Source organism: Mixophyes fleayi, chromosome 6, assembly GCF_038048845.1.
Source record: "Mixophyes fleayi isolate aMixFle1 chromosome 6, aMixFle1.hap1, whole genome shotgun sequence".
In the NCBI taxonomy this organism is placed as follows: Eukaryota; Metazoa; Chordata; class Amphibia; order Anura; family Limnodynastidae; genus Mixophyes; species Mixophyes fleayi.
Window position 1 is genome coordinate 96,587,414 of NC_134407.1, and position 24,720 is coordinate 96,612,133.

Below are 24,720 nucleotides of genomic sequence, written 5' to 3' on the forward strand. Positions count from 1 at the left end.
AATGCAGAAAACACTAAAGGATTTGAAAAAGGCACAAGAAAGAGAACACCCCGTGGTTCGACATCTATCAATGTAATATTTGCCTTTAATCTTTAAAGCCTATGTACCTAAATGAATCAGGGTGTAGGGGAAGTAACCTGAATGCAGACTCAATATCCAGTTTGGCCATAAGGGCCCCTACACCAAAGTTCCTAATAAGCATTAGGGCCTCTTCGAACGATTGATAAACAACGGAACTAATATCCTGGTCTATAACATCATTGGCCATTTTCCTACCGGGTGAGACAGATGTTGAATTAAATGGAATTTGCCTTGAACTTTTTTTGGAACTACCCCTCCTGGAGAAATAACCAAGTCTTTAATGGGAGGGGAACTAAATGGGCCAATCATGCGTCCCAGGCTGATCTCCCCGCAAATTTTCTCGTCAAGGACTTCCGGGAAAATATAAGCTGACTTAAGATTCCTGGAGGCTCTGGCATTAACCGCTGAGCCTATGGGAAATCGGAAACCATGACGACAACCTTCACGGAGAAAGGCCGCCTATCCGCATTAGGGTAAAGCATGAGCCATCTTTCCATGAAATCGATACATATGGGGAAATGGACCTTACACATTGCTATTGTCATTGCCGCGGCCTCTGCCGAGACCGGGGACACTCCTCGAAGAACTGTACATTCTCTCTGTTCACAACAAACAGGATAAGTGTACAATTCTTTGGCCGAATGCGGTCCGCGTCAATTGGAGCATGTGTGCCTATTCCGGCAAAACTCCCCTCTACCACATGCCCCATTGTTGATTGCAAAACATCTGTTGTTTTGAAATAGGGGAGCACCACGTCACCTCCTTGCTGAAACCGATACCCACTGGACCCTTGACCCGACGAGAGGTTGGCCCGATTAACCTTCATCCATATCTCCACGTCCCTGAAACCTAATGGCATCTCCAACTGCCCGCTAACCTTTTTGCGGAATTGCTCAAGTATTTCCACCCTTCTTCGCTTGCCTCCGGCCTTGTTTCTATGTAACATGCTGCAAAAGCGCAATAGCCTGCTATACAGCTAGGGAAGGTTTTATAGGCCTCTTCCCCTATTCCCCCTTTCACATAAGCCGCATTTAACTCCTTTGCTGACGCTGTCAATTCAAACATATTAAAAAACACCCCCTTCTTGATCTTATCCCCTAATGCTTGAACGTAAATCCGCCAAAAGGGCGGTGTTCTCACACCTCACCATGGGCCCTTTGCTCATAGATGATTTAACTGCTGTGACCCTCTTCCCTACCTGCGACTTATGACTGAAATGTGTGTTCAGAATTTTAATCACTTTGTGGGGACCTGTGTCTACTGAAGAGGAAGAATCCTCGCTGGTAGTGGAAATTGGGGAACTAGCTGTACCCTCATGTGTCACAATAACATCATCGCACTCACCCAACGCTGCTTCTGCTCGTCCTGACGCAGCTTCGCTTGACCTTGCTGGTTCCAACACTGCCTGGATGTCCGCAGGCCGTTGCAAAACCCCACGTCCACCGACAATAACTGGGCTGCCGCGTCAGCGCCCTGCCGAAAACTCTGCCATCGGCCCTTCCGCCCTTGGTCATGCTTGAAGCCCGATTTCGCCCAAACGAAGCGTACGGAAGATCCTTCCATGGAAACCTGCGGTGCTGAAAACAGAGACATGTTACCCACTGGAGCAAACTGCTGCCTATCCCGCGACACAACTGGTAACAGAATGGATATGTTGCCCCCTATTTGCCCCTGCCATGCAGCTAGGAACCCTGAGGGGCGCGGACCAACCACCCCCCTGTAAGGACCCGCCGACGCCCTAATCTGCCCCCTATTCTGAGGTACCGCTGACTCCGGAATCGGGTAAGAATGCGTGTAACAGGTATGGAGCGGTGCTGAGAAAATTGTGACCAGATTCAGGCCTGTGATCTGGAGGGAGATAGGGCGGATACCAGGGCCCCGAAGGATCCACAGCAGTGTTGCTCGTAGCAAACCCTGTGCCGGCATTTAGGCGCCTCAAATGCGTTGATGATGAAAGCTGAAAGTCTAGTGCCCCTGAGATCCTGCCATTACCCGTACCTAGCCCCCCCCCCCACTTGGAAGGGGTTGAGACTGTGTAATCCCCTCCTGTGAGAATAACAATGGCGACCCACCTTTCCTGATACGTCTGTAATGAGGGGAATAGGCTGGGGAAGCGGAAAAGAGGAGAAAACGGGATAGAAAAGAGGGTGAAAAAACTGGGGACAAAATAACCAGAAACAATAGGAGAGGAAACTGAATACAAGTAACCAAAAATGGGTGAAATAATTTGGAGAAAAAAGTGTGCAGTCAAACACAGTTCAACCGTTGCTACTCAGCCTGACTTTCTCGGCGAGGAATCCAGAAGCAGGAACCCAGAGATAATAAACGAGCTGTCCTAAATAACATCTTAAGCTACACCCCCTACCATCTCCTATTGGCTATGACTTTGTGCAAGCCACTATTACTGGTAGTTACTCCAATCACTCATCCGCGTGATTTTAACTACGTTTTGTCTGAGGGACACACTTCCCAAGTGTGGCTGACAGATGACCCCGCACACAGTTTAAGAGCGATCATCTGACAACTGTATTTACCAGCACGCTCTATAACAGTGATGGGTAACCCGATGCACAGCGCGTGGGGCTGGTATTGTCCAAATAACCTTTCAAAGGGTCGCACATTACCCTTAATCTCAGTATTAAGATAAAATAGTACATTAAATCAAAGAAAAAACATCTGTTTTTAATAACATATTAGCAGACATTTTAAATAACTGTTAAAAGCTACTGCAAATAGAACTGACATTAAAGCAGGACGGAGCTAAGGGCCCAGATGAAGGCTAGGAGGTAGTATCAGATGTAGTATGTTTTCTTTAATCACTGTGCTTTCTTAATTGATTTATTTGAGTGACGGTCACCAGTGTTAGGCTAGGTACACATTGGAGCTTTTTCATCCAATCATCATGCAAAACAGTTGACATACGACAGTTCGTTCTGATGTCTGCTCAGTGTGTATAGTTACACGATGGACAGAAGTCACTCTAAAATTTTTGTTTGATTTGTTGGCTCATTTGGTTGGTCGTACTGTTTAATAATCTCGTTCCAATCACCTTATGATCATGAAATGTATATAAATTTCAGATTGATCCATGACCAACCTCCAATAGTTCTTCGAGCTGTGACTCCTTTGGGGACGTGTATGTAAATTGCCAATGCCTCGCACGTGGTGCGGTGTCCGCACATAAGTCAATTAACACAAATATGTTTTACAGAGTGAATGAAGACCTGTTTCCTTCTCTTTTTAAGAGTTTGTGGGTGGTTCTTAATGAACATGCTCAACCCATTATTTACATTTCTTCAGAATATCGCTACAGGGACCACATATGTAATTTCGGTGTATACGAAAATCAAATCTTTTAACCTGATGGCTAATATGGCTGTTAAAAGTTGCTGCCCAGACGGTCGGTCAAATCGTTTAAAATGTGTTTAAAATCCTTTAATTGTTGTCCGTTCAGTTCGACCTCTGGTGCCGAGGGACTGATACAGACGCCTGACCCGATCTCCAACCGAAGAACACCGAAGCTTCATTCAAACATGTATGCCTGCGCGAAATTCGTTTCTACTACATCTCTGGTTCGTGCTGGGTTCAGAGCTTTGTACAGACCAATCTCTGCATCAGTTTTGTCTCGGCCAGAGGTCCGAACTAAAGAGGGAAATGCACTCCTCAGTGGGACGCAAAACCCATGTACCCAGTTGGTACTGAGGGGATTCCAGACCAGTACTGTTAGCAGGGACATTGACACTGCTGCTAAATTCATTGGTGCTGGTGCTGACACAGTTGGTGTGGCTGGCTCTGGTGCTGGTATCGGAAAAGTTTTCGGCAGCCTCATCTTTGGTTATGCCAGAAACCCATCCTTGAAACAGCAGCTGTTCTCATACGCCATCTTGGGATTTGCCCTGTCTGAAGCTATGGGTCTGTTTTGTTTTATGGTTGCTTTCCTGATCTTATTGGACATGCCGATACTAAACAAAACAGCTGTAAACAATATTTTACTTTGGAAATAGAGTACATTTCCATGACAACACGACATTTCTTGGGAGCCAAAGTCTGTTTCATTAAAAATGGTAAAACTTGGATTTAAAAAAACTTTGTACTGTATGATTTGCATGTCATACTCTAGTCACTGTACACCTTAATCTATTAAGTCCTAAATATCTGAAGCCTCCAGTAGGGTTTTGAAAGCACTAATTTTTAAAATGTACCTTGCCATTTACAAACAATGCATTAAAAACATACAGATAGTAAAATCCTTTAATTGTTTAAATTTTGTTTAGTGTGTACGCATGAAACGCCCCAAGCGATCGGACCTTCAGTCGTTTGTAAAATCGTTGTAGAAAGGTCGTAAAAATTATTCAGTGTGTACCTAGTCCTAATTAAAGACCAGTATGGGCCAATGTTACCCTATTTTTGAAGCATTCTTCCAACTTTAAAAGTTTTTCGTTTATTTTTTTTTTTTCTTACAGATCGTCTTGGCAATTTCGAATAGTGGTTGCCACTCTTTTTTATTTGGTGTGTCAATTTTTTTTGTTTTATTTTGTGTGTGTGGGTGTTTTTCTCTAATTGGGTGCAAAGGACATATCATCATCCTCTTATGTCTAGCAGAATCACACATGGATGCTGTATATTGCACAGAGAGGACCTCTAGTGCCATACGTTGAGATCGCAACTTCCTATTATCATCTATATACTGAATAGAGAGAATAGCCATTGCCAGTCATCTAGTCACATAGCTGATGAATTCCCCTTAAATATCTTCCATGTTGAGTTTTAGATGGTGCTTAGTAATGCGAGTGCCTGTCTGCATTGTATACAGTGCAGAAAACCACTCTTGCTTTTCTGGCTCCTGGTACTTGGAAGGAAGTATTGCTGTGCTACGAGCCCAAGCTCTTGAGCACTATGTACTCCCCTCTGTATTCTACATCATTTTTAATGAAAAGTGTGCCAAACACCATGACTTCTTGCAAGTCAGTGGCCAGTATTCCTTGAATCTGTGTATTGGGCTCTAAAAAATGGTGCACCGCTGAAGCAACCCCAGAGATTCCCCTTGCTTTTATATGGGTCAGAAGTGACTTCTAATATCCTTTTTATTTTACAGTAGAATAATTTATTTTAAGTTTGTTTAGAACAAAAGCCAATGTGTGTATTCCTTATACCCAGGTTTGTTTAACCTTCACTGTGTGGATAGATGTGTATATATACAATGTGTTGTTGTGTTTTTTTGTTTTTTCCCTGTGATATTTTTATATATTTATAGCCTATTTGTAAAAGTATTGTCTGGGTGCAAGCTGTTAAGTCTTGTAAAGTGCATTTCCTGCCTGGAACATGATCTGTAGTACATAAACTTGATCCCACTTTGGGTAACTACTGGTTTTACTGTGTGCATGGATAACTTTTTTTGTTAAATTCACAGCCCTGTTATGTATTTAACAATCAATCATCTGTAAGGCCACATAACTCCTTTTTTAGGAGGGGTGAGGGAAGTGTCATATTAACAACCTTTTTGTATCCTCAAGTGTTAAGTCTGTATTTTTTTTTTTTTTTTTTTTATTCATTATTCAGTCCCCTCCTCCCCCCTTCTATTTTGTTATACAGTCCATGTCAAGATGCTTGGAGACCATCTCGTTTATGATGCATTTATTTCCTCAGTTGCAGGAGACAGCTGTTCAGACTATAAAACAATTTGGTTATTTTGCAAAAACGTGTAACAGTGAAATAGCATAGAAAACCAGGGTAAATGCTAATGGGATTTGGAGAAAAGTAACTGTTGCAGTATTCATTGTCATCTAGTGGGACAGTGTATGAAGACCGCCCAGCCTATCTGTTAAGTCAATCCAATTTAAACTCTCTACATGTTCAAATTTTCATCCTAACAAAGCCCCGGCTGTCTGAATCTTTTCCACCCTATCACAGGATCTGAAGTGTAAAAATCTGCCTTTTGTGCTCTGTTCTTTTAAATGATCAGAGTCCTAAAGATTTTAGACCCTTTGTGCTGTTGTTGCTCACTGCTTCCATCTATTCCATTAGTCTGAATGTAAACAGTGAGGGAAGGCTCTTCAATACTACTATTTTATGTTAAATTTATAAGTACTGCACTTGTTAAACCATTCATGTTTATATTAGTGCTGCAATTCTTAAGAACACTACTCATTTGTAAATATATTGATAGTGCTGTTCATTCTCCGTTTAAGCTGTTTTATTATCTTCCTCCAGTTATGTGAAAATACCTACCAATTCTGAGTGTCTAATCAAATACTGAATTCTGACTAGCAGGAGTTACACTCCTATTGTGTGTGTGTGTGTGTGTGTGTGTATAATAATAATAAATATTATATTTATTATTATTATTATTATTATTATTATTATTATTATTATATAAACACACATATACACAATAGGAGTGTAAACTCCTGCTAGTCAGAATTCAGTATTTGATTAGACGCTCAGAGTTGGTAGGTTGGCTATGCTGTGTAGAATCAAGGAAATTGTTAATATTATTTCCTTTGTGGTGGAGGTACTTTGGAAATCCTGAGTGGAGCTAGTCAACTAATCAAGTGCTTGTTTGGCAGAGTGTAATATTATTGTAATGTCTTTCAAGGACCAGACGGTTAATACTACACTATGAGCAGTTACACTATGAGCAGTGTTAGCAGGAGCCTGACATGTCAATCTAAAGTCTCTTATTTATGTTTTTTAGTTTGTTAAGCTTTGCTCTTGCGTGAATCCTAGCTCTAACATTGCAGCCCATAACATAAAGAGAAGCTTTTCATCTGTTCGCTCCATGTATAGTCTTGAGGAAAGGCAGACTTTTTCACCTTAATACAATCCAAATGAAGCAGTCTCTAGTGATCTTCAACGCCACCACTTAGAAATGGCTGGAAAAAGCTGTTAATTATAATGAAATCATTTGGAGAATATATTGGCAAAACATTTTCTATAATAAAGGAAGGCAAAATCACCTAGTCAGCACATTTGTAGTAGTAAGAAATCCTAATAAATGACTACATTTATAAATGTACATAATGGATGCAGCTGTCGCTTTTTGGAGGGGTTATCTTCATGATGTGGATTCCCCTCGAGAAATCTCATTCTGTCCCCAACCAACTGACTGGTTTGTGTGTGATAACATGTATTGTACAGCATATTCCTCTTCAAGCAATTTGACATGTTGGTTGTCCAAGTGTTTATCTTTTCCAGATTTCTACCTGGATAAGTGTCCATTGCAAAGGCTGTCAGGGTTCAGTATTTTGGTTCTGTTAATATAGGAGCCGTCTTAAAGCAATATATCACCTGTTCTTCAATGCACTTTACCTGTGCTGAGCCAACTACATTAGCTTACCATTCTGAGGAGCGAGCCTTCTTTTAATATATACTTAATGCAGTGTAGAAGCACCATTAAGATGCTGTGCTGAAGTACCCTCAACATTTAAATGCCAGATTAACTGTTGGTGTGCTTGCAGGCATTGATAGAAAACATATTTCAGAGTTTAAAATATTATTTTACTCATAATTTGCCTGCCAAGTATTCCTGAAGGACACCTTGATCCACCCAGTCCTCAGCCAATACGTGTTCATCTTACAAAAGACAGCATCTTGCTGTGCTTATGTATGCATAATTGGTTAAAACAGATAAATGATTTTGCTGTGTCCTATTATGGTTTTTTTCTGGTTTGTAAATTAATCATAATGATCATTTTGCTTCTGATATCAAATGATACAGAACCACAAGAAAATGATCGATTAGCACTCCCTAGAGAAATATAGGGAAAGGATAATGGATACAGCCACTGTCCCAAAAAGGGACATAGTCTGATTGTCCCCAAAAATACAGAACTTGAAGATGAGATTGGACTAGGCACAAGGGGGTTAGGGTGGGATACGAAAGGATACAAAGTGTGGTTATGTAATATCTGATATCTGATATCTGTAGCTGAACACAGTCACATGAATATGTATTTCTCTCTGTACACATAAAATGCACACTTGTATGTTTAAAACGGGGTACAGTGTGGTTGTAAAATATATGATCATAACTAATCATGTGATTATATGTCTGTGTTTAGCTACCATCAGATTTTGTCTAACCACACTTTTGTATCCCTTTCGTATCCCAGCCTAACCCCCTTGCTCCTAATCCCATCTTTCCTTTTCAAGCTCTGATATCAAATGAACTGCATGTGATTTAAAATTGTTAAAGCAGTGAATTGGCTGTTAAATCAGAATAAAGAAAAACTGCATGATCGTTTATGTTCAGCACGTTTCTGTTTTGTTGATGTTTGATAAATTTCTTACCATTACAATTTATTTTAAAAAATATTTTGTCTATTCCACTTAAAAGTGTAAAACACTCCAGCCATTGCCTTATATACTAATGTGTGATATCCAAGTTTAGAAGAATTACACATCTCTCTCATAACCTTTTCTATCCATCAGACTTTATGGCTAACCTGCAAATCTTTTTTAAATTTAATTCATGAGCCATTTCTTGAATTCAGTTGTTTAATAGCTTTGGTTTCCAACAAAATGACAACTCTCTATTAGGTGCATTGACCTTCTAGATATAACCTATTATGAAGCATGCTGCCATTTTACATTTGTTGTTCTGATGTCACTTTAAAGCGTGTAAGGTTTCCCTTCTGTTTTATTATTTACCTTCTCATTTTAAGCCTCCTGTGAAAAGTTTCCAGTTCAGGTTAATCATGTTCCGTTTCTTCACACTCATTGTTTGACCAAAATGTCCTCAATCCACTCCCATATTGCACTTGCCTACTACTGTTAGTAGTTCTTTCTGTAGTAATGGTCGCATGAACTGTTTTGTTGGTATGCTCATTGCTGTGTGGTGCTACGTTGAAAATATGCATTAGCCTGCTGACTGTTATTTTCTCTAATGGGTTAGCATGGTGGCTTAGTGGTTAGCACCTCTGTGTCACAGCGATGTGGTCGCGAGTTGAATTCAGTTTGTTTGTTCTCCCCGTGTTTACGTGGGTTTCCTCCGGGTGCTCTGATTTACTTCCACACTCCAAAAACATACTAGTAGGTTAATTGGCTGCTGTCATATTGACCCTAGTCTGTGTGTCTGTGTCTGTGTGTGTGTGTGTGTGTGTGTGTGTGTGTGTGTGTGTGTGTGTGTGTGTGTGTGTATGTCAGGGAATTTAGACTGTAAGCTCCAATGGGACAGGGACTGATTTGAGTGACAAATATTCTCTGTACAGTGCTGCGGAATTGGTGGCACTATATAAATATATGATGATAAAAAAATATTCATGTGCCATGTACTGTTGCCTCTATATTTTTATATTAAGACAGTTTTAACGAAAATTTTGTCTAGTGTACCATACTCTCATATGGACACCATTTTAACAGTACACAGGATATTTTCAATATTATTTATGAGTATAGCTTTTTTATTACTAATTTGTTGTTAAACTTTAGTCTACAGAGTAGAAAAGTTTTCACCGTCCGGAAGAATGTACTTAAGTGTGTCAAATTTTGACAGTTTGAAAGTTTGGGGGTAATATAAATAAGAACAGTTTACATTACAGATTTATTTATATTGTTTTTGCTGGCATATTGATCAAGTATCTTGTAAACCGCAATTCCTTTGTTGGTAATGGTGATAAAATTTGTTTAGTGTGTACATATGAATCAACATGCTGATCGGGATTCTTTTCTTAAATCTTTGGTAAAAATCTTTTAAGGATTTTGCATTGGGAGAAATTGTGTATAGTGTGTGCCCAGCCTTAAGAACTTTTCTCTGTAAAGCATCTTGTGGAAGAACTCTTATACTGTGCTGCACCTGGAAAAAAGCAACCAGGTTATTTATCTTGACATAGGAGTAGGTGAAGCACAGCATCCTTTTATATCCATTATTTATCCCACATAGTCCTTGTTACACCGTATATTGTCTGTGCCATGTACCTCCTCTCTCTTCTCTAAGGTTCTTAATATGCTCCATCTATATCCAGTGTCATGTGTATTTGTGTTTCTTTTCCCCCCATAGCTTTTCACACTGAACATTATGGCCAGCACAAAAGACTAAGACAATGAGCCTATTTCATGTGGTTGTGTAATTATCTTTAACAGATGGGGCACTGCTTTAAGTAGGACACACTGCTTGCTCCTCTTTTCAGATATTACAAATAAGGTTTCTCTCCCTGTTAACAGGGAGAAAGATGGAGACAATGTGGTTTAGTTACATTTTTTGTTCATGTAAAAGGATTTCTAGGGCGACTGGTGTTTTAATCTCCCTAATCTGGCAAATGTATGGATGACCATTTAATTCAGTTATATATGACTATAACCATCAACCAACTCCTCGCAAAGGTAATTGTGATTTAACCTAAGAAATATAATTCTTATTTTTTCTTAAATTCACAGGACCAATATTCATATAATAGGTTATGCTCATATCTTCAAGAAAAACTACGCACAAAATATAGTTTCATTTAAAATGTGTTGTATTATTAATATTCTAATTGTAAAACTTATGTATACATTATAAAACAGTAAAAAGCTTGACAATATTTTACACAAAGTATAGATTTTGGTGCAATACATTACATTTATTGCCTGTTTTATAAATATATGTCATTGTGTGTGTGTGTTTTGACTAACTATTGTCTAGTTTTGTGAATTTGTGTGTTAAACTTTACCTATTGTTCCAGGTGTGTGAATGCATTGTGTGTGTGTAGGAGAGAAAGAGAGAGAGACACACTCAAGCATACATTTTAACCTTCCAAATATTCTTACATACTCTACCACATTTATCTATCTATCCATCTATCATTTTATTTCACTTACCTCTGTCAAAGTCCAACAGTCATTATTCACTATCCACATTCCCTTCACTACCTTTTAACAATCTGACCACTTCCTGGACAACACTATCAATGATCAGGGCCCAGTTCTTAAACCTCTAATAATATACTTGTAAATCCAATGCAAATATCTTTTTTACACAATAGACATCTATTTTAAATATCTTTTGCAACAGTTACAAATGCTACCATTTGAACCAACAACCCATCCCTAATTGTAACAGGAACTCCAGGAATTGTATAATATTACAGGAATCAACACATTGTCAGCCATCTTAAGCACATTTCTTCGAAATGACCTAATTTACTGCCAATGCAACTTTCATAGCAACAGGGCCCAGTTCTTATCAGACTACATAATCACATGCAAATCAGACTAACAGCATACCATTACCTATGTTATATCTACACAGCATTGCAACACTATTACAAGGCATGCATTTATGTAACACTATCCATACCAAACCAAAGTCTTCACTAACTTCATTTTATCTGAACTCAGACAATTCCATTCAAATAACCTAACAGAACTCTATTACAACATTAGTCAACCATCTTCTATTCAAAAACACATTAAACTATGTTTCCAGATTCACTCACCTTTCATTCATTCCATTCAAAACTCCATTATAACATTTTTCCTGCTAGCCAGGTTCTATTAAATGGCCTTTCCGGCCACTTATACAGACCACCATTCCAGCAGTTGGGCCATGTTTGTCCTCCCAGGTAGAGAAACAGCCAGCAGTTGCTTCACTTCCCAAGTTACATAAGATCAAAAACTTTTCACATGTTAATTTGACCAACTGCTCAAACTTTGTTTCTCGGGTATTCATGTTCCATAGGAACAGGTGGGGGAAGGGATTGTATGTGCACAGTCAGCGTGCTCATTCAACTATGGCTGAATTCTGATATATAAAATAATAGTTTTTTATATACGCTCCGTCGGCTCACTTCCTGGTGAGTTTATTGCAATTTAGCCACAGTGAACAACACTTCCTTCATCTTGTACACAAGTGGCATGCAACCAAACATGGCAATGGTTAAGTACTAGTTGACAAAGGTGTCAGATACTTAAATCTGCACTTTTCATATACCATGAGTGGCTTTTGGTCTTGAATCCGAAGGCTTTCTGCTCCTGTCTGCCACACAATTGTTTGATTCTTTGTTACCAGCAGGCAGCCGAAACACATGTTCACTCCACTATGTTAGCAGTATGGGAAAATCAATTTTTAGTGCTGCTTTTCATAACAACCCTGTCAATATATGCACCTCACATTTTCCTCACTGTTTATTTTGTGATTTAGGGGTGAACCCTAGAACACCTTTGTAAATACATTTTCCTACTGAACTGTTAGCAAATTCTTGCAAGATTGCACAAGCAAGCAAAAGTGAGCATCCTAAATGTACTGTGAGATGAACTAGTTACCACGGCTCTTTCATAAAATCTGCAATACTATATATATATATATATATATATATATATATATATATATATATATATATATATATTATAAAATTTATTGAGGCAGGAAATACAATATAAAACAACAAATGCAATAGGAAACAAGCACATTGTTTTCATAAGTGCATCACGATCCAAAGAATAATTAGCATCACATGTCTCACCATCCATTGCAGCCAGCTGCTATTTCCAGAAGTAATTATTTCAGATACAATGGCATATCATACTTGGGGAGAATATAAAGGTCTGTAGAAACACCACTTGCTTATCTACCAGACTTCTCCCAACTAAGAGGGAGTTTATATACTAGGAGGTGGAGTCAGATTAATTGAAAGGTCTGCAATAACCATCCTCAACTCAAACCACTCTGTGTTATGGAAACTGTTCTAAAGTTGTGTCCATAGAGTACGAGGTAGAAGGTTGATAAAGCACTCTCACATTTCAAAAAATTGTTTTACTGTAGAGTTTTTCTGCAAGGACATTTCAATCCAATCCAATCCATGGGAAATATATGATAGAGTTTTTCCCTGAAGAGGGAAAACATGGGAGGGGAGTTCTGGGTCTAGACCTGGAGAATACTTTTTCTGCAGTTGAAATAAATTTTCTACATCCCTTACCAATTTTACAGTTAGTTGGGAGTATTCCGAAAAGTGCCCATTCCAGAGAAAGAGGAGCATAATTCACCAGATGCGTACTAGAGAATCTCCAGATCTAGGTCCAGAAACTTTTGATTGGAGGACACTCCTAAAAGCAGTGTATCCGGTCGGGGAGATCCACACTTCGGACAATTATGAGAGTCCGATAATCCAATCTGAAAGCAACGGGATGGAGATAGGTATAATCTATGATAAATATTAAGTAACATTTCTGTGTAAGTCATGGTAGGTAATGTTTTTGTGGAATTGGTCAATGCTTTCAAAAGAACTTCAGGTGTTAAATGAAGGAAGTGATCTTACCATAGGGAAAGACCAGTTTTAGAGTAATTGATTGTAGTCAAATTGAGGAAGCAATAGTGAGCAATATTGCAAAATGGCGTGATGAGTTGGGGGAGGTTTTGAGAGCATGATGTCAAGGGGATTCTTCCTGTCAGAAGGGTAAATTTACCTAGGACCGCACTAATGTAATGTTGGCACTGAAAAAGAGCTATATGGTGGGGACCTAAATGTAGATAAATAGAGATGACTTAAGCATAGTTCATAGGTTTACGGGTGGTTACATCTATCAAAGGTCTAATTTTAATAATTCCCAAATTCGCTCAGTCAGTGAATGGAAAGGAGGCCATACCATTCTGGAAATCCGGATTGTGAAGTAGAGGGAGATGCATAGGCATTTAATTGGTACATGCGACAAAGTTGGTACCAAAGTTTACGGGTAGAAGCCCCCTCTATCTCTGAACTGCTGTAACTTTACTAACCCTATTCGGGTTTTCTTAGAGTTCCAAATAAAGAGTTTAAAATCTGCATCAAGTCTAACTGAGTCTGATCGGGTCAGTGATAACAGTAACACTTGAGGGGGGTATAGGAGTTTAGGAAATATAATCATTTTTATCATGTTGATTGGGCCTCAACCTCTCATTTCGTGTGCCACCGCATTTATCGCCTTAGAAATATTGAGATCATATAGAGAGTGCATGTCCCTCGGAAGCTGCATGCCCAGGTATGGAATGGCCGATCTTGTCCATGTTATAGGAATGTCTCGTGCCCAAGCTGGAATCACAACATCCGTACCTAAATACATGGCTGTGGAATTCTCAAAATTTAACAGTGAACCCTGAGACAGATCCAAACTCCACTATTCGGGCCATCAAAGATCTAAGAGACATTTCGGGATTGGAGATATACATCATGACATCTTCAGCAAAAGCTGTGATTTTGAGTTCTTGTTTTCCGATTTTAATCCCCTCCAGTTGGTTACAATTCTGTAAGACTCTAAGCAAGGGATCCAAGACCAAACTATAGAGCAATGGAGAGAGTGGGCATCCATGATGAGTAATTCTAGACATTTCTAGTGGGGGACCCTTGATCTCATTGACCAAGAGGGATGTTTTGGCGGAAGTATAGAGAAAAGCAATAAAGACTGTAAAATCGGTGTCAAAACATCTAGACTGAGAAGCATGTTGGTCGTAGATCCCAAATTGAAGGCCACAATCGCCGAGATAGCCGTTCTAATGCCTTTGACCGAATGGCGTCCTGCCTCAAATCCCAACAGATGGGATGTTAGCAAACGGGAGGATGGTTTGTAAACAGTCTCCTATGATATTTGCTATAAGCTTGTAGTCTAGGTTCAAAAGGGTAATTGGTCGATAGGACCCTTCCAACATAGGGTCTTTGCCTGGTTTGGGATAAGGACCGTATGGGCCAAATTAAATGAGGGGTACGATGGGCGTTCCCTATGAATTTTGGAAAATAATTCCGCCAAGATATGCGTCAAGCCCACTCTAAGGGCCTTGTTATATTCTGTAGTAAGGCCATCGGGGCCTGGCATCTTATGAAGTTTCAAATGTTTAATTGCAAAGTTTACATCTTGGGATGTGATGTCGATCCCCAAAGCTTCTCTTTGCTCCGGCGTCAACAAAGACAATTTAGCCTCAGCCAAAAGTTGACATTAGCTGAGGATTTGACGGTGTACCACTATATAGGACACATAATAGGTCTGAAAACCTGAGTATCTCCCTCGATTTGTCCAGGAGTTTAGGGGAGTGTGGGCTTTGAGGGTGACAATATGACTTCTGCGTCTCTGGGATTTAGTCATGTTTGCAAGTAACTTGCCTGCCTTGTTGCCCCATCTAAAGATTTTTTTTAGCAAACTCAATCTGTTGCGTTGCTTGAGAGGTCAAGAAACTTTCCAATAATTGTCTCGCCTCCCGGTAAGCAGTCAATGTCGATTCCGACTGAACGGTGATGTATTTAGCATAAGTCTCAGACGATGATCTATGAAGGGTCTTATAGGTTTCTCTTGTCTTTTTCTGATGACTTGACACATATACTATTATATGGTCGTGTATGATCGCCTTTGAGGCTTCCCAACAAATTATTTTATCATCCCAGTGCTCAATGTTATTATCTAGGTACTCAGCCCATCTGTGTCTTAGGAACTGTTAAAAATGATCGGAATTCTGTAAGTGAGAGGGGAATCTCCAGTGTCGGGGTCTCTGGCTTGAATGTGGAATTTCGATTGAGAAGGATACTATGGCATGGTGTGATATGTCAGCTATATCTGCCTTGCGGATCAACAGCATTAGTGGGTCAGTAATCAATAAATAATCTATTCATGAGAAAGATCCATGTACGTTAGAATAAAAAGAGTATGATCTATCCGTTGGGTTTAAAAGGCGCCACGGATCAACCATGCCACGCCTGGACATCAGGCCAAAGAAGCACTCATGGTCACGTGATCTAGCTGTAGATGGTGCACCCAACCTATCAAGCCTTGGGTCAATAACGGAATTAAAACCACCTGCAATCACAAAGTTGGGGGTATCACGTTGTAAGACAAGTTGGATCAGGGATTGTGAAAAATCGTGTTGTGCTACATTAGGGGCGTATATGTTTAAGAAAGTAAATTTTGAATCGATAATTTGTAGGTGAACCAGCAAATATCAGCCCTCAGAGTCTGTAACTGTGTTCAAAACCGTGTATTGAATATGTCTCGCAATTATGATAGCCACACCTCTAGATTTTGCATTGTAGGAGGCCGAGATGCATCCCCAATCCAACCAGCTCACAAGACGAGACCATCAGCTTCCCTCTATTGGGTTTCCTGCAGGAACGCAATGTCAATATGGGCTCGTTTAAGATGATTAAAAACCTTCTTGTGTTTAATCGGAGAGTTAAGGCCACCTACATTCCAAGAGGACAAATTGAGAATTTGTGGAGCAGCGGGTAATTGGGAGCCTAGTTGTGTGGACTGCATCACTAGCCTATCCCCAAAATAGGGTAACTGGTCTGACAACAGGTGTGCGAGAGGAGAACATACGTGAACTCCTCAACCATCAAAAAGTAGATGTGATGTAAATACTGGATTTCGTTGTCTTGCAAATGTAAGTTGGAAGATTGGAGATTAAGAAGTTTGCTCAAAGTTGAAACCAAAATATATAGTGCATTGCGTATTTCATACCTCAATCCTTTTTCTAACATTTTCCTAACCAAATCTAGTACTTGATCTCTGAGTGTAATACCAGAGGTCACAGAACATTTAACCATATACATTTTTTGTATAACTTAATGCATATAGAGAGAATTCACATTGTCTTGGCAAAATATACAACATAGTCATCATGTATGATGTCAACATATTTCCACCTAGGCGACTAATGCCAAGAGTATTGTGTTATTTCATGGTGGTGCATGAGGGGGATGAACAGGATCTAATTGGTGACCCAAGAGGTGGGGTGGGTGTCTGAAAGTGGCGTCTAGCCGCATCTGGGTTTTCAAAAAATTACGACCATTTTCAACCACTCTGAGCTTGGCTGGATATAAACGGCAAAGCTCTTGTTGTTTCAGCCAGGAATTTACAAACTGGCAAAAACTTTTCTTTTTTTTTTTTTTATAACATGGCCGAGTAATCTTGCAATAATAGTATTCTGTTACATTCAATCACAAATTGTTTCATTCGTCTAAAGGCTATCATTATCTTTTCCTTATCTCTGAAGTCTAGGAATCTAGGACGTGGTCTGGCTGAGGTGCCCTCTCTAAATGGTCCTAAGCGATGTGCTCGTTCTATGTGTGGGTTGTCAATTTCATTGTGTAAATTAAGGGCAACTATTAAATCTTGGTTAAGATAAGAAAGTAGGTCTGGCCCTTTATCCGATTCTGGAATGCCGATAAACCTAAGATTATTTCTGCTGCTACAATTTTCCAGATTGTCTAGTTTTTTGTTGTTTTTTTTGCATCTGAGACCATTGACGTGAATGTTGAACAGGCCCATTCTTCAGCGCCAGAATATTGTCTTTCTCATCGCTAGTACATTACTCCAGCTTATTTATTCTGGCTGTATTCTCTGAACAGCTGCAACTAGGGTAGACTGAATGGCCCCAAATTTTTGATCTATAATGGGAAGTAGGATAGTTAGTATGCTTTGGGCCGTGTCTGAACTTGGGGTGATTGTAGACCTTGGGAGAGAAGTTTGGTCCCCCTCCTCCACGTACCCCGTAGAGAGAGGCGAGGCAGGAGGGGAAATCCCCCTGCCCAACCCAGGTTTGTTCCTGTCTATTTTGACCTGGTCTGGCATGTTGTTTGCGCGTTTAGACGTATTTTTGCTACAATATTTTTCCATGCCGTAGCCAGCAGGACACTTTTGCCAGACGACAATCTAAATATCTATTGAAAAACAGTATATCAAGATCCCAGAAACACGGGACTAAGGTTATGTTGTCAGCTGTCTCACATTTCACTGAATGAATCACATAAAAAATTGGGATTGCATCATCATTGTTGTACAGAGAAATGAGTTAGGGCCGGGTTTATCAGAAGCAAGATAATATACAAGGGTAACCTATTAGCAAATTTGTTGTCAAAGTAACAAATATATCAGAAGTACCTTAGAGTCAGCGAATTCTTAACTTATTTAGCTTTCCCGATTATAGCGAAATGGGAAAGCAACTGTATAATCTATTGGTCTCAGTACTTGAGGCACTGGTTAAGCCTAGTGAGAGATGTAGAATAATAAGTAGCAACGCAAAGACTATCCAAATTATACTATACAGTAGCAATCTCAAGAGAAGGAAAGCCTGGTACTTTAGATGTCCCAAAAAAGAGAGATTCAAGGTCTGGACCCAGCAAAAATTGGTGTTGATGAAATTAAACTATAACTTCAGCCTATAGAAAATGAGCTAGTTATCCATTTAGTATAACCCTGTTTGTGTCTCCCCTTTCCTTTAGGATGTAAGCTCTCAGGAGCAGGGCCCTCTTCCCTTGTGTGCTCCTTCTACTATTCCATCACCCTCTATACCTCTTGGCCGGCTTTGCTAGCCCTGTTTTCTTTAGCTTCGGCCAACTTATCGCTGATGTCTACCATCCCTTTCACTAATTGTCCCTGAAATAATTTGATGTGCTTTACCTTGTTACCTGTGTTTGTATATATTTTTGTTCTTTCTGTATCATGTTGTGTCTTGGATCTCTGTTTTCTGTATATGTAATGTACGGCTCTGTGGACCCTTTGTGGCACCTTATAAGTAAAAGATAATAATAAAATAGTGTGAGTCAGTGAGGCATGGCGAGAAAAGTCAGATGCCTTAACAAGGCTAATGCTTGTCACGAAAGACCAGGGTGAGTGTTGCTATGTGAAATATGCTCATCCACGCAGTGGTACTCGCCACACCCCTTGGTCCACGGTATAGTTTCAAAAGAAAAAATCTTTGCAGCAGCTATCCAGACTGCCAGCAGTATTTGCATACAACCAATACTATTCTGTGCTGAATATATTGTTCACAACGATGTGGAGCTGTAAAAAATGTGAGAGAACTCCCCACTTCAATGGTCAAATCTCACCAGCGGCAGTTATATTCAAGAGAACTTCTCTGTTGCAGTAAAGATGCTTCGATGATATATGGTGTCCGTCAAGTCCAGCTAAGTTGAGTATTCGAAGCTCCCGATCTTCTTTGTTGTTTCCCACGGAACCCAATCACTACCAGTACAGTGTCCAGGGGTAGACGATCCGCACTGCTTCTCACCGACTGTGTGTGCCCTCCACCGGGTCGTCTCTGGATGGGAGATGGCTCTCGCAGACGTGTTAGTGGAAATAAAATTTTTCAGTACAGCTGTGTGGATTAGTCGTATCTCTACCTTTTCCCCCGTCAATGGGTCACAGGAAAGGAAGTCGTCCAGAGGAACCCGATCTCCACCGGAGCAGCAACCGAAGGTAGGTAATCTACATTGCTTCTTGACAACAATGAGAGGTTCACAGAATCTTAGCGTGACAGGTAGCAATTCTCAGTGGAATAGAATGTTATTGATTTTGTATACCATAGGCCCACGTGTGTGGCCGGACTCTGGGGAAAAGAAGGAACCCTCCTCGGGATGCAAATGTCTTAAAAATCTATCTTGCACAACCCCCCACTGTGTCTTTATGTATTAGGAGGAATTTAATCCTCTTCTTTTTGTGTTAAAGTAATTGATGGCGGCAGATTCCACGAGGAGTCTTGTTAAAACGCGTCCATCTACGTGTACTACCGACCGGAAGTCTGCAATACTATTTTAAAGACCATCATGACTTGGTTTTCTGACATACGACCTAACATTAGGAACTAGTATGTCATAAACTAAAATTATGGGAATTAAAATTTTCTAAGAATGTGCTTTCTACAAAACCATATACACCAATTAAAATAATTGAAGCTATTACAAGGTACTAGAACTGTAGTGAACCCTTATTAAGTTTAATGACCAATTTAGTCTGTGCATTAGCCTTATAACTTGTCATTCAGTACATACACCCATGTATTGTTGTTTTCAAGAATTGGGGATGTGAAGCCCTTTTAATTCTTTAATTTGAGTTGTATAAATATATTAACTTGCTATCAAATATCTCTTTTAGGTAGTTCTAGAATTACATTTTTCTTCAATTGTAGACATTAAGTCACATATCTTAGGTTTGAGATGATTTATTTTTTTTCCGTCTCTTTTGTTATCGATGTAATCTACTTTGTCACTTAAGCTATTTGCAGAGATTGAAACATCTGGTCAATATTCCTAACACTACAGTTTCATGCGCAGTTAACAGCAGGGGGCCCTTTCTCCATGCATTTAGCTAAGCCCATAAGGGTAGAACATATGGCATGCAAACTCATTCCAACATCATCCTCTCTTAGGCATTATGTACAATTGTCATTGGTTTACCTTTTATTCTTACAGCTCTCCACTCTTTTTTGTGTTAGCAAATGTTCTGCAGATACAATATGACAAGGCACTAAAAGCTTAACAGCTCCTTACTGCCAGTGTTTAAGTGTGTTTAAAAGGGAGGTGAGTTTCCTTAAGTGTCAGCACATTGCCTTGTTTAGACTGCTTGCTGCACTTATTTGCATTTGTCGAATGCTTTTGATATATAATATGTGTATATAGATTGTAGCCTGGAATCCTAATTAATTTATGAAACTGAACAATGCATTCTTGCAGATGTTTTTCCCTGTTTTCTAATAAGCGGTCTTTGATCTTTTGAGCAAGGAGAAAAGGCAGGTGTTTGACAAACTGCAATTGATACAAGAGGAGCTAGTAAATCATTTTAGTTGAGTGGTATAAGCTGGAGATCAATGTTTTTACTTACCATGTAATAATACTATTAACTAGGGAGTGCCTGCGTAATAACCCCTGACAGGGCTGCCATCAGAATTTGTGGGGCCCAGTACAATTAAAATAGGAATAGCCCAAACCCTTCTTGACCATCACCACCACCCCTCTTCAACACGCCCCTGCCACCAAAACCTATGCTGGTTGACTCCATAAGCCACAAAATGGATATGTGCTTACAAAGTTGCCCTTTTGATTACATTATAGTGATTTTTACTCTCGCCTGCATAATAGATGCTAATATCCCTCCCCCTCCCAAGCTTCTCTCCAACCCTCACCCAGTAATTTACTTGGGTTAGTTATTTGACAGTTTTACCTCTTTTCACAGCTCCCTCTTCCGCTCGTCCTGGTTACTCTGTAATTACAGGTTTGCGGCGTCATTAGCTCACGTCCGTGATGCATACAGGTGCAGGTAACTGCAAACTACTGTACATATTAGCCCAATTTTTCATAAGGGGAAAATGAATATTCTGATATGGTAAGCAGTTATAAATAACCAATAACGTTGCTTTCATTCCCAAATCAGGACACAAGGTGTGCTGTTAGTCTCCTAGAATTACACATTTCTGTTACCTAGGAAACTGCTGTTTGGTCAGGAACAAAATGTACATTATACAGTGTGCTGTCCCTGTTTGCAGTTGTTTATCTCTGTTTTGATTTGAAGAAGAGGGGAGACCACACAGTTAAACAATGAACCGCCCTTGAAGTCCTTTATTTCTGCAAGTATGTATTTGTTTTTTTACCTTTTTTGCGCTATCTTTTAACACTTCTGTTGTGGAAATGTTGCTTTTATTCTTAAGGTCGTTTGTGGGCACTTCCATGTTTTATGATAAGTAGTACAGTTGCTCAATCATTTTATAGGTTTGTGGCAGGTGCTTGAGAAGGTGTTTAAAAGTAGTCAGCCTGCAGATTCTTCTCTTTTTGTTTAATGATGTATTTTCCATGGGGGTTCTAGTAACCATACTGTTTACTCTATGTTATTGTATAGAGTAGAATGTTGCAGTGAGGTCAAATGATTTTATTTTGTGTGGTGTTTAAATATATGGTCCATACAATGAGTGCATGATCACATCACTCTGTAAGGGATCTGGCTTACTCTCTATGCTGGTTGCTGCATCTGGAGTGAATAGATGCCCTGCCCCCTACCAGCTATATACATCCACGTGCTTCTTTTTTCTGCTGAGTGCAGCTTTTTAGACACACGTACATTTCACCACCGCTCATAAGCACATATTAACTACACATTGGACAGCAACTTCTTGCAAAATCTGACTTGCTGATTGTTTAGTCTATAGTTGTATTATCAGGTTCACCGTGTCCATACTTCAGCATTCATCTTTTAGGTGTCTTTTTAATTTAACTCGCAGCTTGTACTGCAAAAAAGGATCTGGTTCATTAAGAAAGGAAACCATGAAGCTGCTTTTGGCATAGGTTTTGTTTGAAGTTCTCCAGTTGCCTTAAGGAGCGGAGACCCCACACTATGTATGTTGTTATATTGTAATGTGGAGTGATTTTACAATGAATGGACTGTTTTGAACTGGCTTTACCCTGAACTTGCACAAATCGGCCAGTGTACACACATTTCAAGGCTCTATAGAAAGCCTTTCTTAAAACACTGGTATCTAAATATCAGCTAAAAATAAAATTTTAATTTGAAGCATGATGGTAAAATGTTTGTTTATAGTCACCTTCACAACTCCTTGAAGAATGAAGTGTTGCTTGCCATGCATTGATATCATGACGAGTTTAGCTGCCAGCCAGAGTGTCCGTGTTTTATGAATCCACCAAACTAAACAAAGCACTTAATTTACTTGGAGAACTGCAAACCAATCACACAAACTCTGATTTTTTACTGCCTCATAGTAATGCAAGATAGAGTAGCATGTCATCCTAAGTAATACCTGCTCATTATAAAAGAGAGAACAGGAGCATGATGAACAGATTTAGTTAAATATAAAAACCTAAGTGGTTTCGGGTGGTACATGGCATTGCTTGAAAGTTGGGCTTTGCCAGCCAATAAAAATCATTGTTTATAAGAGCTTTAATTGCTCCCACAGTGATACGTTGGAGTGAAGGGGAACACTCCTCCTGTCACACAGCAGCTAATTAGCAATGGAGTTTGAATCTATATGTCAGGGAAAGAGCTTTTTTTTTTTTACTTCATTTTGTCACCATAGCAGCGGTTTAGGTCTTATGGATGTTGCAGTTTTCTAGCTGGTATAGGACATTATTCATTCACTGCCATTCAGGTATATTTAGCTCCTTAAAACAAAGTCCTGGTTACTTATTAATGTTGAAATCTGGCTTTATTTGCTTTTAAAAGCTTTTTAGCTGTGCTGCAGTATGTGAATTATTATAGTGGTTGAGATCTAAATACTATAGCATTATCCCTCACATGTTTTTTATCAATTTAAAATCTGACAATTTAAAAGCATCAAAATATCAGCCAAGAGAGATCCTGAACTATTCCAATACACTAACGTAATTACATCTACTTATCATTCTCTGTGTGTAAACATGTATTCCTTTACAAATGGAGAAAGTTATGTTGCAGATACATTTCCCTAAAAAGAAAATAATTGTTATATCAGTATCTTTGACTTGGTTATTGACTTGATAATTGAATTATCACGGTAACATTGAAGGCCATTTACAATTTTGTGAAGTAGGATACTGTATATCCATGTCATCTGTCATCCAAGTGTTTGTTTTGAAAAATATGGATTGAATTGAGCCAGTGACCTACCTGCAGTGCAAACCAGCATAATTCTGATTAGTAAGGGACATCTTTATTTAATTATTGCACAGAAAATAATTAGTCATATGGCCCTACCCTCTTGCGTAACATGGCAGCAATTTGGTACAGCTTTTAATTCTCAGAGAAAATTGAGTGGATACGCTTATAGTATGTAATGAGAACCAGACTAGGTTAAATCTATCTGTTCAAACCCCCTCCTTTTCCTTCTCCTCGCTATCCTTCCCTATTGTTTCATTAGCAGTCAGTTGAGTCTAGCTAGGATATTTTATTTCCTTCCCTTTCACATGCTAAGTAAAGCATTGTCATCATAAAAAGCTCATCAGCTGCTCCTCCTTCTAATGTTGGATAAATTAAAGCAAAAAAAAAAGATTAGCACTGGGAAAGTGGTGCAGAGGTGAATGCAGCAGCTTTAATGAGGAGTAACTAATTTTTATTAATCTGTTTTTATTACATCCATTTAATATATATGTTAATTGAGGGATGTATTTATGTAATATGTGTGCACGGTAGTTGCAGATTATGCACACTTTACTTTGTTAGCTAGGACACTGAGGAAAAAGTGACTATCCAAAAACTCAATAGGAACAGACACAGGATTTTGAACTAAAGTTTCCAACAAATGCATTTAACTATTTGTATACATCTTCTCCATATTCTGTATTCAGGGACAAGACATAATTGTTTTGTTTCTGGCATTATAAATCACAGCTACGAATTCTGAACTCGCAAACAATAGGAATTTAAATGAGTGAAAACAGAAGACAAAACATCTGTGTGCCTTGGCCCCAAAATTCTCTCTTGAGCTACACTAGACAGTTTGTGAGCACTGAGAATTATCCCTTGCAAAAATAACTCTGTGCAACATTTTCCAGGAATAGCAACAGCTTCCATGACCATTGTGTGTGCATAACAGTATTTTTTAAATAGATTGTGTGGCAAGAGCCCGCTACTGCTGAAGCACACGCGAACAACTTCTTCCTTTTTTATGTAGCTTTATTGTCAGGATGGTAAATGTTTTGACACCGTATACTTTCACAGCAATTATGGAGACCCTAAACGCTAGCTATACGTAGACCAGCTCTCTCTCAAGACCAGCCAGCTTCCCCATCGTTGGTCTCCATGAACAAATGACACAAACAAGCTTTTATACATGATACTCCTCCCCCAGCCTTAATGGACAGGTGACACACCCACCTTCTCTTTAAGAGAAAACGCCCATCACTGGCTCTGTTTGAACTAACAGACACACTCTGTCTGTTTGCTAAAAGGAAGCAGCTTTTAAATCATGTAAGTTAACCAACTTTAAACTACACATAAGTCTTT

At 39.4% G+C, this 24,720-nt stretch overlaps 1 protein-coding gene and 1 pseudogene across 3 annotated transcripts in view; both read left to right on the plus strand.

Moving 5' to 3' along the window:
- Nucleotides 1-24,720, plus strand: part of ADK (adenosine kinase) — a 226,369-nt gene that overhangs the window by 102,200 nt on the left and 99,449 nt on the right. The gene's annotated exons all lie outside the window — the stretch shown is intronic.
- Nucleotides 3,526-4,085, plus strand: LOC142160602 (ATP synthase F(0) complex subunit C3, mitochondrial pseudogene; annotated as a pseudogene).